This window comes from Rhea pennata, chromosome 1 (assembly GCF_028389875.1).
Source record: "Rhea pennata isolate bPtePen1 chromosome 1, bPtePen1.pri, whole genome shotgun sequence".
Taxonomy (NCBI): domain Eukaryota; kingdom Metazoa; phylum Chordata; class Aves; order Rheiformes; family Rheidae; genus Rhea; species Rhea pennata.
The window spans coordinates 34,436,666-34,452,099 of record NC_084663.1 but is presented as its reverse complement, the minus strand read 5'-3'; positions in this window follow the sequence as shown (position 1 = coordinate 34,452,099).

The following is a 15,434-nucleotide window of genomic DNA, read 5'->3' as shown; positions in this document are numbered from 1 at the left end:
TATAAAAAACTCATAAACTGGAAATAAATCAGTTTCACCAAATATACTGCAAATAATAAAGAATTGTAATTGCTCTGTCAAGAAATAAATATACCTTGCATAAAAAGTGTTCACACAGTCAGTTAGGTTTTAAATAACTTCATTTTTTATGTAACTTGCAATGTAACACCTTTGTATAATGACAAATTGGAATTTCCTTAACATAGTTTTAATTCTTTTAATGGTGTGTCAGCTTGTAATTTCCTTTCCGAATAGGGTATATTCCGAATGCCACTTTAATGTGTTTGTAAAGTTTGAATTATTTGTACTGTACAATGCCTTTGATTCAAGAAAGTGCTGATCAAGAATGTGTTTACATACTTTCCTGAATAGGCAGGTTTTGTTTTGTTTTGTTTTGTTTTGTTTTTAATTGGAAACAAAAATCTGAACTCCACATATGAACTGAATGTTTAATTTTTTTTTCTGGGCTCTGTGGCTGAACAAGCTTTTTCCCTTCCAAAATCCTGAAGGTTCCTTTAACTGTAATAACTAGGAACAATTATAATTCACCTATGTTTTAACTATTCTACTTATTTCCCATTCTGAATATCATTGCTTTAACACTGACAAGTTTAACAGTCTGCAGGACACCTCATATTTCAAAATAAAATAAAGCTGGAATGACTGTAGACAAGGTAACTGTTGCTGATTAATTTAACAGGCATGTCTCTGGGTTTTAAAAGCCAGTAACAGTCATTAATCGTAGCAAAACTTTTATGATCCCTTTGGTCAACGACTATGAGTTAATGACAACCACAAGGTAGGGCAAATATTCAAGTCCATGAGGTCATGTCCTCTACTTCTGAACCTATTTGCATTTTGTTCTTGAGCAAGCCAAGATGGATTGACTGTGGTGAAGTGTTGTACAACTCTCCACTCAGAGAAAGTGTGACTTGAAATAGAGCTAAATTATCACAAAATACAATTTCTTCCTCTTCCTAGTAGATGTGTGACTCTAGTGTGTTAGTACTTGTATAAATATTGGTCCTAGAGTAGTCCGTGGCAATTTCGGCAAGACTAGATGTTTGAATTGTGTTGTATCATTCATTCTAAAATTGTTTAACCCTTCTTTGACATTGCTGTAACACTTGGTCAATTTTGAAGCAAATTATTTCAAAAGGCTTGAAACCTCCAGTTTTGAGACTTTCTAAACAAATATTGCAATATTGTACAAATTCTTAGTATATTTTAGGAGTCAAAATATTTGCCAGACTTAGCTTATGGTTGGTTTCAGCCTGTCTCATATGGCATTTTCTAATCATCTTGGATTTGTCTGTGGGCTCAAGGAGAGACCACAAGTCCCTTAAAAAACCGTGGGCTGCTTCCCAGAAGCAAAAGCAGCTAAGATGCCACTCAGTGGTTACAACTAATCTTCCCTTCTCGTATGTTTTATGCTTTTTGAGACATATTTCCAGAGCTCTCCAAGACAGGGAGGCCCATGCACAGACTACACTGCTGAAAATGGAGATTCCAAAAGGAAATAATGAAAAGTCTACCAAGCTGACAGTAGATTTATTCTCTCTATATTCTTATACTCATTACAGATTACCATTTGGGCAGAGCTGGTCAACAACCCCAACATCAGGCTGTCCAATAGTTTCCACTGTAGAGCTGTGATGTAAGTGGTTTCTCTAACTTTGTCCAGTTGTATTTGTTTAGGTTAGATTTCTCCACAATGGATAACTACCTGACGCAAACACTTTATATGCCTATACTTAATTTCCACATTTTAGCTGCTCTTGAATGATCTTAAGGAAAAATATGACTTTTGATAAGTTTCTTCAGGTTCTAAAATAAGAACTTTGGTTTTGGCAGGGGGATTCCTGAGGTCAGGGATCTAGTCTGTGATATTTCTAAGAGAAGTCTCTGAAAAAAATCTAAGTTCACATATGCTCAGGAGACAGTTGTTAGTGTTTAGTAGTTAAATTCACTAAAGATCTAACTGGTACTGAGTATATTCCAAATTTTTGTTACAGAAGTTCACTAGAACTTTCAAGGAGTTTTCTCTTCTGACCTGAGCACCTCTGCATTACTGGGCACAACAGCATAGCCTAGTGAAAGATCCCATCATTAAAGATTATGCAAACAAATAAAGGGGACATGACTTGAGATTTCACTGGCAGTCTTGCTTCTCGCATTTCTATACCCTTTCAGCACTTGACCTGGCAACCTTAACCTCTGTTATGGGAGGTCGCTGTGTAGGCTGGCATGTGTTTTTCAGTATTAATTAGAACATTACCTTTAAAGAGAGATCAAGAATATAAGACTGCAACATGAACTCAGGAAACATCACCAGTAAGTGAATTATTTAAAAGTTATATGAGCACAAGATGGTGCTGGGAAAATTCTGAATTGTTGCATTGGCCATCACTAAAGTGCTAAATGTGATAATGTAATTATGAACATAGATTTAAATGAATCTGGAGATTCATTTCTGTTATTCATTGTGAGGTGAAATTCTGAAAACAGGATAGATGAGTAGTTTATCTCATTTAATCACTTTAGTTTCAAGGAGGCATACCTGTGAATCAGGTTGTACAGCATGAAATTCTCTCTTCATCTTGTAACTTTTTCATTATAAATGAATATTAAACATTTACAGAATAATATAGTTGAAGTAAGGTGGCTGGTAAATCAAGCACTTCCTCAGAAAAAGTGATCTATGTTGAGTCCAGCAGCTAATTAGCCCAACTGTATAGAAAACACAGCAAATTTTATTTTTAATCAGGAAGCCCTGCTAAGAATCCATTTTACTTTGTGAAGAAATATTTTTAATTTAAACTGATTAATACTGCATTTACTCTAAATATAACCTGGCTCAAATTATTTTCCTTAGATTTTGTAGGACTGTATAATTAGAGCTATCTTATTTACAGTTAATATATGAACTAGACCAATATTATTACTGGAATTTGAAATTTTGGAATAACAGTGATACATACCTGAAGAAAGGCACTAACTACTCTTTCTCTAATCATCTTCTACTAGTTCTGATCAGAGATAATGTGCTGGTGATACAGTAATCTTTGACCTGGTATAGGAATGTTACAATTCTTGATTTTACTTCAGGATTTCTTTCTGAGACTCTACCTGTTTTCCAAGTCTAGTTTTCAAAAATCTTATCTCATAGATAGGACAGTGTTGCGGATTGCGTGATAGATAGCTGATACAGTACATAAAGTAGACAGATCCTATTTATGTCTTTGGTAGTCAATTTGCACGAAAGCATTTGCATCTTTTTACAATTTCTGCAAAATTTTGAGGGGATTGGGTTACCCCTTCCCCCAATACTAAAGCTATTTGATTTCAGTCCATCAAAACTTAAGAATGCTTTATAGATTACATTCCTCTGATCCATTTTCCGTATTCGTACAGAAAATTAGAATTCTTTTGTTCTCTTTAAATTAATTGAAAATATTTTTGGGAAGGTTGCTATAGCTGTCCATCCTTGCTTTGTAACATTAATAACCTAATTGTTTCTGTTATAGTTTCCACCTCCACGTTCAAGTATTAATTGTTCTGACAGAGGTTTTATCAGGGACGCAGTTGAATCCCAGAGCACGCATTTTTTTAATGAGCACTCCGATCAGCAGCTGACCCCCTCTCCTAGGGAGCTTTCTAACCTGCTGTTTTTTTTCCAAGAGCATGAAGCAGTTTCTGGGAGGGCTCTAGTTTCACATCTAGGGGCAGCACAGCTTAGGAAACCTGCTCAGTTTATTGCTCCCAGTTGTCTTTCTCGTGCCTGGTGCCCAGAGAGCTGAGCTTCTCCTGAAGCAGTTGTGAAGAGAGCCACTTTACAGTGTAGCAAATTAAAATTATAATGAGTGCTGCAGCTGGCAGGGTTCACTCCCCACCAGCCCTGCTGCCTGTGCGCTGGGTGGAAGCAGCCAGCTGAGGACAGTGACCACGTTTGTTGTCCCCAGCAGTGCTGAGCAGCTGTGATTTACCATCCCAAACAGGAGGAGGATGATGTTGCCAACCCGGTGGTGCCTATGAAGGGCAGTACTGCATCCAAGCAGTGGCAAAAACCCTCCTGCCTCTTCACAAAATGTTGCAGTCCTTTGGACCCTTCCACTAGTATTAATTTGCCCAGAACAAATAGTTAAGGGCTTTGGTCATTGGCTCAGAGCAGTTTGGGTGCTTGAGCTGATCTTCCAGTAATATCTGAAGGAGAGTTTTGCTGGCTGTGGCAAGATTTTGGGGATAGCTGCCTGAGACATTCAGAAATCTGAGACCTGAAATAGGATTTGTTAGGAGTTTTTTTTTTTTTTTTTTAATCTTATTAGCATGTCTGTTCTTTAATAACATTAGATATTATTTCTCAAGTAAGTTCAAATACAGAATAGGTCATCTCTTCTTTTATGTACATTGAAACAAGAATAAATAATAAACATTTTACTTATGTTGCTTACTTTATTCTAGACTAAGATTAACATCTCCTGTTTTTAAAATACAGTCATCAGTCTTTTGATACGATATTGTTCCAGACCGCTTAATCTGTAGAGTTCCTTCAGAAACAGTATTTCTGAATGCTTAACAAAGCATTCCCGGAACAAGAATTCATACTGCATTTTACCCTTTCAGCCTCAGAAATCAACTGGGTTTGCTGCATGTGTATTTTGTTTTGTTTGGCTCATTTTTCCATTAGTTTAGGGATCAGAAACTGAATCTGTACTGTAAAAATAAGCTTTGTGTGGATCTAAAGAAAAAAAAAGGAGGGTATGGGGAGCATTTCATCATATATGGGTTGTATTTAACAGCTTTATTAGCAGTGTGCTTCAGATGCTTTGCATTAAAACTTTATGTAAGGAATGCTGAATGAATGCCAAAATCAACGATATTGTTAGATAAATGGAATCTCTGTGCCCAAGTTCTGATTTATTCTGACATAAAATTGCTTGCCTGCAATTAAAGCTTCATTATTCTACCCTGACATAAGTAAACACTGATCATAAGGATTTAAATTATCATAACGGTTTGTATAAATTCTATGATCAATCTTTATTCACCTAGTTTTATGCTGCTAATAGCCTTTACATATTCATACTAATATTGCTAATTGCTGCAGACACACACTAAATAATCTGTTTTTGTGTCATCTCAGTATCAGTCTGAATTTACTTACTTACAGACAGATTGTCTTCCACAATGTGCTCCATTTTCTTATTATATGTTCTTTCTTGTTCTATCTACTCTTTATTTTCCTCTGTCCACTGAGCCATGCTACTCTGTTCATACTGTAGCCGACATTTGTTTTTATAGGAAAAAAAAAAAGGCAAGGAAAGGAAAGACTGAGGAGGGAAAGAGGGGGAGATAAGAGACTCTGAAAGAAAAACGCTCACTGATTTTCCAAGTGCAAGGATGATGGCATAGATGCTGGAACATCTTAGCTTAGAACTCCACAACTATTTGATATTTACCACTGCTGCATTACCACAATTGGTAACTTCATAAAATTTTCCTCTTTCAGTCTAAAAGGCTCCATTTGGTCTCTGACTGAAGTTGAAATGTCCTAAAAGTTTGAGCAAAAGAGATTGGTAGCTTTTTGTATGGACTGTATGAAAATAAGTCATGTTTTCTCAAAAATAAATTAAAGTTACAAAAAACTAAAGCTCTCCCTATTGTTTTTCTTTTTTTTCCATGATTATGTATAATTTATGCATTTTTAAAAGAAATAAATGTCACTGAAAATGCCACTTAAATCAAATGAGCGAAGTGTAATAACTATTTACTCAATTAAGAAATCAAGAGGGAGAAAAAGCCAAAGGTTGCAAGCACAACCTTACTCAATGAGTCTTTCTTCTAGCCATAACTGTTGGTTATCTGTTCAAAATAAACGATTCTGTTCCCTGCTCTCTGTTTACCTACTTAGCTGCACGGAGCAAGCAGAAGCCACATTGAACAGCTATTCAGGAATGGCTCCGCATCAGCGCGTGGCTTGAAGCAATTGCCCAGTTTTGCCCACAGGACAATTGGTATTTTATTTACTAATATGCATTTCTTTTACTAAAGCAATAGAATATAGAATCATACTTTACCTGCTGTTTGTTCTACCCATTAACCCACACAACGTGATAATGTTAGTAAGGACTATTACAAAGTACACACCTGTACCTACGTCCTGACGAAAAATGTTCTTCCATGTAGAGAGCTCACTGCACAATTCTTAATATTTATTTAATGCAGCTTTCTGCATGTATTACTTATGCACAGTGGTAAAACGTACTTATCAAATCTCAATTATGTAGCCATGAAATAATGAGCTATAATAATTTATTGTCTGTCTTCCCCAACTGCATTTCACCTGTAAGGTGTAAAGGAATTAATAAATGTTGTAGTTGACAAATCAAGAAATGAAAAGTCAGGAAGTGCCATAACTGAGTTGTTGCTGTGCCCTTTATTCTGTCACTTTGCATATTCTCTGATATGTCATAGGATGCATTATTTAATTAAATGAGTATACATTCATTTTTCCTCAGGAAAAGTATGCATTTGCAAGTTATGCATGCAAAATATTTAATTCTTGTACAGAATCCATTTACTCTGAATGCAATTTGTCTTCACAGTCTTTTAAAATATTGACCTAATTAATTACGGTAGTCTAGTGGTATTATTCTGGCTTCGCCCTAATATTAAGAACAGCAAGCTCCTCATGCTAAAAGAGTTCTCTTATTTTCATTTTCCCCTTTGGAATTTATGTTTATTGTACATCTGACTGTAGAGCATAGCTGGATATTTCTGAGTCTCTGCTAATTTGTCTTGTTGGTGGCCTTTGAGGGGAAAATGGATTTTGTCAAATGATTTAACATTATCTAAGCAACAAGTAAGTAACCATGTTCACGGTATTCTTATGAGCTGTTCAGTTAACCCCAGTGAGATTATTCATCTGGATAAATTGAACAGGATTAAGCTTTCTGATTGCTAACTAGTCTGAGTGATTTAAGAATGGATATGACTGTAATTTGAATATTAAAAACTGAGCTAAGGACAGACTTTCGATTCTGAGGATCATTCTTCTAAAGCAAGTGGCTTTACCAGCTCGTAAAAAGGCAAAAGTCATTTCTAATAATGTAACGTAGCAGTTCATACATTCAAAAGGACAATTTTCTTTTAACTAATATTTGCATTTTAGGGCTTTGGCCTAAGAAAAATCCTTTGATTATATTTGTACAACTCCTAACACAATGGTTTACAACCTCGAGGCACTAAGTGGCAGGCGTTTGCCATTAATCATAGAAAGGTATCATCTCCAATTGTACCTACTGAAGCACTAAGATAACCGGGTGAGTTGCAGCAGAATTTGCTAAACCCTGAAAATTCAAAATTAGACTGAGACTTTGTCCTTTATTCATCAGATACAACAAGTTCTTGCAACAGAATTTACATAATCTACAGCAGATGCTGTAATACATTACCAACCACGATGAAGTAAGAGGAAAAAACAGCTGATGTCCTAACTTTGAATGTCTATACTTTTGTGTGTTGGGTTCCACTTCTAATAATAAATTACATGTTTGGTTATTTTTCTTTTGGGGTGTGAAGGCAGGGCTTTGGAGGATTTCAGTGTCACAGGTGCATTTTCTACCGTGTGCAGATGTTATCAAAATGCAAATGTTTACCCTTCAGTCAGAAACAAGTGCACATTCAGACTGCTGTGATTATTAAAATGAAGTCTCAACCACAGTTTATGAGAAATATTCTATGAAAATATGTTAAGAAACAATAATTAAAAGTTCATTGTGCCATCCAAAGCAATCACAAGGGTTACATTTTATTTCAAAATATTCTGCATAAATCTCGGCTTTATTTAGAAGCTATATTAATAATCTGTTTTCATAATTACCTTCTCTTTCTCTTAGCATGCGTCAGTATATATCCAGTGGGTTGAATGACATATAAGATCAGATAGGTGTCATATTTTAACTTCTGAGGAAACAAAAACTACATCTTGTTCTGCTATATATTAAACACTGCTGCACCAGCTCCATCCTCCTCAAGTGTTCAGCAGCACAAGATGTATAGTCCAATGTCTCATGGTGCAGTCCACAAATTTCCGCTGGCCACTGAAGCACATGCCAGGGTCTCGCAAAAGTTACTCTGGCCACACAGAGTTGCCTGCTTTCTTGTTTCCCTCAAACTCTCGGACCTTAGCAAAAAACGGACAGGTTTCCTGAATTGCACTGACTTTCACAAAGTATCAGATTTCAAAGGGGATGTGTCAACCAAAGGAACTGTAAATGCCAGCACACATCATCCGTGTCTCATGTCTCAGTTCCTCTTCTGTCAGATTTATCCTGTTAGCAAATGCAAATAATTGTTCAGGTTTGCTTTCAGATCTCAGTTATGCTCTCCAGTTTTACCGGGAGAAGAGTGGACTCGGCCCTCTCAGGACACCCCGTAGCATGCACACAAGCAGGTGCAGGCCCACCATGCCAGGCATCAGGACTATCAGCAGATAGTTCTTATACACCAGCAGCTCCCCAAAAGCAGAAGCAGGGCTATCTACACTCTTTGGAGGGGAGCTGTAGTCCCAAGTGTACCCAGACATCTGAATCCCACCACGAAGCCCCTTCTCAAAGGACTTTAGGTATCCTGGTAGCAGCACAGAGTTGCACCTTCGTGCTTAATTCCAGAGCATTGTATTTCCGTCAGTGTCTCCCCATAAAGACCAAATTTGCATTTATGATATGGAAGAGTGATTTTCTAAAACAGATTTTGGAAAATTTGTGCAAAATACTGGCTAAATGTTCATCTTTGACCAGAATTTGGAAACAAAAATAGGAGATTGCCTTCCTAGATTTCATTTAATGCCCCACAAATACTGAAGCAGGACAGTGAGCACATAGCCATGATCCTGCAACAGTTTGCAGAGCTGTGTTGTGACCTAGCTGTGATGAGATGAGTCTGTAGACTTCCACAAAAGCTTCCACAAAAAAGTTCAATGCAATTCACAGAGCAGCCCCACCTCAACTGAGTTCACAGAGCAGCCCAATACACAGTTGTCCCTACACAAGTGGAAGGGTGCCAAAAAAATAGAAGAGGGCAGAAACACCTCATTCCAGCACTGCCACAAGAGAAAAGGCTGTGTAACCACCACCACAAGCACCTCAGATGACGAACTGCTGTGTACTACAAGTTGAGCTGAAAAGCCTGAAGGGAGGAAGAGATGAAGGAAGGCTGTAGGGATGCATCAAGCAATGAGATGTGTCATTGCAGCTCTGCTACAAGCACTTGTTTTCAGCAGCGGCTGTTTTCTATAAAACTTACTTGAAAATTGGTGTCTTCCTACTTATGAGAGAATTTGTTCATTTCATCTTTTTACTGGCAAACGTATTGTTATTACTTGTCATTCCTGCTGGCCCTGCAGAGCCACCTCAGCTTTGGGGAGGTGAACCAGAGTCTATTTTGGCCTAAACTAGAAAGAACACAGCTTGATCTCAGATCCCAGGGTGAGTTTTCAGGGCTGGCAGTCAAGAAAGTCATGGTTTTATTTGTAAATTAAAAGAGAGGTCAACTGGAAAGTCATTGGAAAAAAGAGGGGAAAAGATCAAATATGGAACCCTACTATGCCATTTATAGTCTCTTTATAGATGAGAGCACACTTTATGTAATGTAATTTGAGTTATAAATAATATTATTTTTTGTCTCAGCCAAAAATCTGTTCTTATTTAATTAAGGAGAATGGATGTATTTGTGTTATGTTACTCATTACTTTTCTTAAAAATATGTCTGTAATGATAATCTATGGACAAGTTACTGCAGTGGCAGGGGAAATGATAATAATAATAAAAAAAAAAGTGACTCAAAATATTTCCAATAAGACAGATAACTGAAAATTACTGGGTCTTTTTTGTTCCCTTAAATCAAATAGCTGAAAAACAAATTCTAAAGAAAAAGAAATAAGGAAAGTGTGAATTGACAGATTCGACTTTGGAGTGTACTGTTAAAAACTGACCATTTACATCAATAATTCTTAGCTTAGTCATTATCTAAATCTGTTCAACACTCAGGGTGTCTTTCTCTTGGCTGGTATGTAATGCCTACTCAGCATTAAGCTATACAATACAATATCAATCTCTTAAGCGAACTTATTTTAAACACCATTGATGAGTAATTACTATGTGATGTCAAATAGAAATATTTACTGCAGAAGAGAAAGAATCATTCTTTTTCAAATACTGTAAATCAAAGCACCTTGCAAAAACACAAATATAGAGAAAAAATATGTCATGATATCCAGAAACCTAAGATAGCAATAATGGAAGATTTATGGTACTTCTTTGAGCCACATAAATGCTGACATTTAACTTTTACAAAGCTAATGTGATTTTTTTCAGAGAGAAAGTAAGAAATGAGGTTTTAAAGAAAACAGAACATAAAACAATGGTTTATAATGTTAGGTCGAGATACGTAGAACAGATTATTTCCATCAGGAGGAATATAGGTGGAGGAAAAGAAAATAGGAAATACATTCTTCTGAGGAGAGGATACTAAAGTTAGACAGAGATACTAAAGGATACGAAGGATGTGACCTGATTTTTAATGAATGGATCCATTCAGTGAATATCTACAGCAATACTTATACTAGGATGTCATGCTATATCTTCATAGCATCTTTATTGTGCCTTCTTTCTGTGCAGGAGAAGAGGCCAGGGATGCGAGACAGACAAAGCACTCCACCTGGGATCCAAAGACCAAACTTCAAGCTCTGCTCTGTACAAGGGCGAAAAGGCCATTTTCAGTAAAACCAGTTAAAAATAGGAAGTTGCCCATTAAAGATAGAAATTCAAAGGCAAATGAATATGGTGATGGCCACATTGCACCCTTGGGTGTCACTAGCTGCAGAAAATGGTACACTTCAGCCATGCTCATTTTAAGAGCCCGTAGGCAGACTTTTGAGTCCCTTGGGTATGAGCTGTAGAGTTTTTAGTGACATGAATTTACATAAAGAGGTATAAGTGATGGCATGAATAGAGCTGCTGTGATAGTTAATCACAAGTGCCTCAGGCTAGAGCAGGGAAATTAAAGCAAAAGTGGCTAGACTACTTCCACATCTTAAACTAAAGTAAATATATATATATCTAAGTATAGAAAAGTAATCCAGATTATTATTATTATTATTATTATAGAATTAATTTCACTTAGATTATTATTTCAGTCTCTTGGAGACCAACCAGCAATTTCCACTTTTCAGGAGCTAGAAAAACCTATGGAGATTGTACAACAGATCAACTGGACAGTTTAAAACGTAGTCCAGCAGATATCAAAGGTTAAAAAGAAAACAAAAGAGACTTATTCCACAAAATGCAGAAGCACAGAGGTATTGTTGCTTGAGGACAGAGGACTAGACAGGTCTGTAAGTTATGGTGATACATTAAAGGGAAAGTCTGCTGCAGCTCACACGCTCAGCAACAAATTCTACTGCCACTCGTCCCTGAGAAACGGGAGACATGATTACAACCACATTTATGGTAAACAGGGGGGCAGACAAAAGTGTGCACAATCAGTAGCTTAAAGTAACTTTCAAATAGTGAACCAGGCACTGTTAATCAGAATTTCCCTAACGCTGTTAGGACCATGCATCATAACTGGATCTAGGCAGTAGCTGATTTTCTATAAACACCGCTACGAAAAGAGGATTTAAAAAAAAGATGAAATATACCTTTCAATGTAGACCTTCTACAAAGGAGATAGACCAGCATTCTGCGTCTGAGGAGAGCCAAATATCTTGATAGTCTATATTCTGCCACGCCTAAAATTACAATCATTCAAAGGTGAAAGTTGTCCTGACTGGCTGTTTGCTGCACCTGTGCATCACCTTTGGCATGCCCTTTGCAGCCTCACTCCACATTACGCTCCAGACTTCCTCCATCTCTTAACCCTAACCCTAACCCTAGCCCTAATCTCCAGCACTAATGCACCTCACATCACCAGACACACTGACGGCTCGGACAAAGAAGTTGTCCTGACAGGCCTCATGCTACACCTGCGCATCACCTTTGGCATGCCCTTTGCAGCCTCACTCCACATTACACTCAGGAATTCGCCCATCTCTATATCAAATCCCTAACCCTAACCCTAACCCTAACCCTAGCCCTAATCTCCAGCACTAATGCACTTCACATCACCAGACATACTGACAGACCAGATGAAAAGATTCTCCTGACTGGCGCCTTTCCACACCTGTGCATCACCTTTGGCGTGCCCTTTACAGCCTCACTCCACATTACACTCCACATTTCCTCCATCTCTTAACCCTAACCCTAACACCAGCCATAGCACTCATCTCCAGCACTAATTTCCCCTTCATGCCACCAGGCACATTAGGGGCCCAGACAAAAAGGTTGTCCTGACTGGTAACACGCTGCACGTGTCCATCAACCTGGGCATGCCCTTTGCAGCCTCACTCCACGTTACGCTCCAGACTTCCTCCATCTCCTAACCCTTACCCTAACCATAACCCTAAAGCTAACCCTAGCCCTCATTTCCAGCACTAATGCACCTCACACTACCAGACATACTGACAGCCGAGACGAAAAAGTTGTCCTGACTGGCTGTTTGCTGCACCTGTGCATCACCTTTGGCATGCCCTTTGCAGCCTCACTCCACATTACGCTCCACACTTCCTCCATCTCCTAACACTAACCATAACCCTAATCCTACCCTTACCTCCAGCACTAATTTCCCCTTCACGCCACCAGGTACGTTAGTGGCCCAGATGAAAAAGTTGTCCCGACGGGCTGCTTGCTGCACCTGTGCATCACCTTTGGCATGCCCTTTGCAGCCTCACTCCACATTATGCTCCACACTTCCTCCATCTCCTAACCCTAACCCTAACCCTAGCCCTAGAACTTATCTCCAGCACTAATTTCCCCATCACGCCACCAAGCACATTAGTGGCCCAGACGAAAAATTTTTCTTGACTGGGTTTTTGCTGCACCTGTGCATCACCTTTGGCATGCCCTTTGCAGCCTCACTCCATATTACACAACAGACTTCCTCCATCTCTTAACCCTAACCCTAACCCTAGCCCTAGAACTTATCTCCAGCACTAATTTCCCCTTCACGCCACCAGGCACATTAGTGGCCCAGACGAAAAACTTGTCCTGACTGGCTCCTTGCTGCACCTGTGCATCACCTTTGGCATGCCCTTTGCAGCCTCACTCCACATTACGCTCCACACTTCCTCCATCTCCTAACCCTAACCCTAACTCTAACCCTAGCCCTAATCTCCAGCATTAATGCACATCACGCCACCGGACATACTGACAGCCGAAACGAAAAAGTTGTCCTGACTGGCTCCTTGCTGCACCTGTGCATCACATTTCGCATGCCCTTTGCAGCCTCACTCCATATAACACTACAGACTTCCTCCATTTCCTAACCCAAATCATAACCCTAACCCTAGAACTTATCTCCAGCACTAATTTCCCCTACACGCCACCAGGCACATTAGTGGCCCAGACGAAAAAGTTGTCCCGACTGGCTGTTTGCTGCACCTGTGCATCACCTTTGGCATGCCCTTTGCAGCCTCACTCCACATTATGCTCCACACTTCCTCCAGCTCCTAACCCTAACCCTAACCCTAACAATAGCCCTCATCTCCAGCACTAATGCACCTCACGCCACCAGAAATACTTAAAGCCGGGACGAAAAAGTTGTCCTGACTGGCTCCTTGCTGCACCTGTGCATCACCTTTGGCATGCCCTTTGCAGCCTCACTCCACATTACACTCCAGACTTCCTCCATCTCCTAACCCTAACCCTAACCCTAACAACAGCCCTAATCTCCAGCACTAATGCACCTCACGACACCAGACATACTGACAGCCGAGACGAAAAAGTTGTCCAGATTGGCTCCTTGCTGCACCTGTGCATCACCTTTGGCATGCCCTTTGCAGCCTCACTCCACATTACGCTCCACACTTCCTCCATCTCCTAACCCTAACCCTAACCCTAACCCTAACCCTAGCCCTAATCTCCAGCACTAATGCACATCACGCCACCAGACATACTGACAGCCGAGACAAAAAAGTTGTCCTGACTGGGTGTTTGCTGCACCTGTGCATCACCTTTGGCATGCCCTTTGCAGCCTCACTTCACGTTACACTCCAGACTTCCTCCAGCTCCAAACCCTAACCCTAACCCTAACAATAGCCCTAATCTCCAGCACTAATGCACATCACGCCACCAGAAATACTGACAGCCGAGACGAAAAACTTGTCCTGACTGGCTCCTTGCTGCACCTGTGCATCACCTTTGGCATGCCCTTTGCAGCCTCACTCCACATTACGCTCCACACTTCCTCCATCTCCTAACCCTAACCCTAACCCTAACCCTAACCCTAGCCCTAATCTCCAGCACTAATTTCCCCTTCACGCCACCAGGCACATTAGTGGCCCAGAACAAAAAGTTGTACTGACTGGCTGTTTGCTGCACCTGTGCATCACCTTTGGCATGCCCTTTGCAGCCTCACTACACATTATGCTCCAGACTTCCTCCATCTCCTAACCGTAACCCTAACCCTAACCCTAACAATAGCCCTAATCTCCAGCACTAATGCACCTCACGCCACCAGACATACTGACAGCCGAGACGAAAAAGTTGTCCAGATTGGCTCCTTGCTGCACCTGTGCATCACCTTTGGCATGCCCTTTGCAGCCTCACTCCACATTACGCTACACACTTCCTCCATCTCCTAACCCTAACCCTAACCATAACCCTAACAATAGCCCTAATCTCCAGCACTAATGCACCTCACGCCACCAGACATACTGACAGCCGAGACGAAAAACTTGTCCTGACTGGCTCCTTGCTGCACCTCTGCATCACCTTTGGCATGCCCTTTGCAGCCTCACTCCACATTACACTCCACACTTCCTCCATCTCCTAACCCTAACCCTAGCCCTAACCCTAACAATAGCCCTAATCTCCAGCACTAATGCACCTCATGCCACCGGACATACTGACAGCCGAGACAAAAAAGTTGTCCTGACTGGGTGTTTGCTGCACCTGTGCATCACCTTTGGCATGCCCTTTGCAGCCTCACTCCACATTACGCTCCACACTTCCTCCATCTCCTCACCCTAACCCTAACCCTAACCCTAACCCTAGCCCTAATCTCCAGCACTAATTTCCCCTTCACGCCACCAGGCACATTAGTGGCCCAGACCAAAAAGTTGTCCTGACTGGGTGTTTGCTGCACCTCTGCATCACCTTTGGCATGCCCTTTGCAGCCTCACTCCACATTACACTCCACACTTCCTCCATCTCCTAACCCTAACCCTAACCCTAACCCTAATCTCTAGCACTAATGCACCTCACACCACCAGACATACTGACAGCCGAGACAAAAAAGTTGTCCTGACTGGGTGTTTGCTGCACCTGTGCATCACC